The following is a 2,910-nucleotide window of genomic DNA, read 5'->3' on the forward strand; positions in this document are numbered from 1 at the left end:
AACAGCTCCCTTCATAAGGTTTCTGAGAATGTTTTGAAAATCATAGAGTACATTGACAACTTGAATCAAGCCTTTACTTTCTTATTATGAGGGTTAAGACTACAAAGGCAATTTTTGTTTACATTGTCTCTCTCTGGAATTTTTTTAAAAAGTATATTTTTTTTAAAAAAAAGTCACTTGTTTTATCATTTTTTTATATGTTAGATCTATGGTCACCTCATGAGGAACAGCCATCCAGAGTTCACAGTATACTATACCTTGATATTACTATCACTGTCCATGATAGTAGTGTTGTGGTTCGCCAGCAGCCTGCAGACCTGGCAGCGGAGTCGGACAGCAATGAGGCTGAGGAAGAACATGGGCCAGTCCTGCAGGCTGGGGAAGGCCCGAATGAGGGTTCTGCGTCAGAGGCAGAGATGGGGTCAGGGCCATCTGGGAGTGATGTGCGGACTCTGGAGACTCCAGAGGCTGACAGCAGAGAGGCAGAGGAACAGGAGGAGCCTGTTCTTAGTGCACATATGAGAAGATCTGCCAGAAGGCAAGAGCAGCTAAAGCAAAGAGGACGACTCAGGAGTAGGGCCAAGAGATGATTGGTCCCTCCCATAAGTCTTAAAAGACCAGCACGGCTCTTGGGCTCTTTGTTGGAAAACAACGTTGATAGTCTTGCTGCACTTATCTCTTGTCGGCATCTTCTGCTTTTGAACTTTTGCCAAGAGAAGCCTTTGGCAATTTGCCTAATTATACCAAGATTAGACTGAAGAATTTGTGTTATGAAGAGTTTGTTTTAATTTAGTTTGGACTACGCTGAAAATGAGTTAATTCTTCAGTCTAATTTAATTAACTCATTCTCAGCTGTTCTAATAAAGTCTGTTTGTTTTGGAACTGTTTGCGTCAGTTACTACCTACTTGGGTCACAACAAGTATATGATACCATGGCAACAGATGAGAATATTTGAAACTCAGGGTTGAACTGTGAGATTCTTGGTGCTGTCTAAGCTTGGTTGTTTTCATGCAGGCAGGCGGGTGAGCCCACCTGCGATTTCGACTACCGGTTTGGGCGAACCAATCTGAACCTACTGAATACTACCTCTGGTTCTGATTTGTCTGAGTGCCAAGTTTCCAGGAATTCTCTACAATTTTTGGCCTTGGCTTGATTTAGAATACTCTGTTTCACAGTTGAACCTTTGGTTAAGTCTGTTCACATTTTGTGAAATTAAGGAGTAAGAATGCAAACTAAATCAATCTTTTTTCCCCATTATTTAGTTATTTTAGAATATGTCAAGTAAAAGAGAAAAACCTGATGTGTGTTAATAGCTTGCTTTGAAAAAAGTTGGTTTAGATAATTTTCTTTATAGGGGAAGAGGATGTCTTTGAGTGTTTTAAGGTGATTCAAGAACTGGAAAACATGAGGAAGTATAATGATTTTAAAAAGCCTGGAGAACATACATGAAGAAACCAAGGATCTCAGTTGAACTTGATTTGTGGAAACAAGTGTTGGTATGTATAAAATCCAGTCATTAAACTTTCTTAGACTTAGAATAACTTTATTGTCACTTTAAATATATACTAATTGGCATGCATTAAAATAGAATATTATTATATTGTATGACATAGAGAAACAACACAGTCTAGGCTGGATGTATACATGTACATGGCGAGAAAAACGAATCTTGCGAGTTTACCAGACGTGTAAATATGGCTTTATAAAAGATGTACAAAGTTATATAAATGGAAATAGTATAATATTTTACTTTCTGTCTGCACTAACAATGTAGTAGCAGGGACTGCTTAAAATTATGTCAGCATAACTTCATCAGACATATTTGTGTAAGAAATGGCTCTACTGAGTTTTTGGCTGCATGATTACTGTAAAAAAAATGGAAATTTGGGACTATGCTAACTCTTGCACAAAATTTTTGGCACAGTTTGGTTAGGAGTGTCTCTCAAGTGATTGGGAAACTGCATCTCTTCAGTATCTACCTTGGTGCATCCTTTTCCAAACCAAGGTTGACCTAAAACTAATGGATTCAAGGAAGTTCCTAATTTATAAATTCATTTAATATACAAGACTCAGTAAAGCATTTAAAGCTTATGCTATGAGGAATATTAAACTCTTGATCCTAATTTCTCATTTCTTGAGGGTTTTGAAGCACGAGTGGAAATTGTAATGATTGTTAGCACTCTCACCTTAAACTAAAGATTTTTAAAATTATTACTAAACATATTTCCTTGCTGTTGAAAAGGTTACAAGACCTGCTACCAAATACAATCAAACAGGGAATTCCATGGCCAGAACATTTGTTCCAAGAATTCTATCACTGGAACTCAGATTGTTATGCAGAAATGGACACCAGCTTCCAGCCTGATATTTCAGTTGTGAAAAGATATTATGCATTGCATCATATATTGTATTTACATTCTCCTGTTGAAAAAAAAAGTATTTCTTTGTTTAGACATTTTAGAAAGTACAAGCTGTAAAATTATAGGTGGCAGGTCTAGAAAAAAAAACATGTATCTGACTTTCAATTTAAAATTAACACTGAATTATGTTCTTATATTAACGCTGAATGGAGTCATTTCATTAATAATAAATGTGCCTCTTTGTTGAACAAAATATAAAAAGAAACAGTGATTGAATTTTCTCCAGGCTTTTTAAAAGCAGTTTAGTGCTGCTACCTCTTCATATTACTTTCATATTACTTTTTGATTCTTTTCTTTTTGTCTCTTAGAGTAAGTGTTGATTCTTGGCAACTGCCTGAACTAGTTGCTCCATCACAGGAGGTTTCTATGAAGAGATTGGAAAGCTATTTGTCTGAAATGGTCTCCTGCTTGAACTAGGGCTTAGACTCAGTGGTGGGTTGCTACCGGTTTTTCCCGGATCTGGCAAACCAGTAGCAGTAGCGGTGGGAG

The 2,910-nt window shown here is 36.9% G+C and overlaps 1 long non-coding RNA gene across 1 annotated transcript; it reads left to right on the forward strand.

Moving 5' to 3' along the window:
• Positions 1-925: 925 nt before the first annotated feature.
• On the forward strand, positions 926-2,555 carry LOC117662486 (uncharacterized). Its single transcript, XR_004590431.3, has 2 exons — positions 926-1,497; positions 2,244-2,555. It is a non-coding gene; the product is annotated as an uncharacterized LOC117662486 (long non-coding RNA).
• Positions 2,556-2,910: the final 355 nt, after the last annotated feature.

The sequence above is a fragment of the Pantherophis guttatus genome, chromosome 3 (genome assembly GCF_059756535.1).
Source record: "Pantherophis guttatus breed Tessera chromosome 3, ASM5975653v1, whole genome shotgun sequence".
Taxonomy (NCBI): domain Eukaryota; kingdom Metazoa; phylum Chordata; class Lepidosauria; order Squamata; family Colubridae; genus Pantherophis; species Pantherophis guttatus.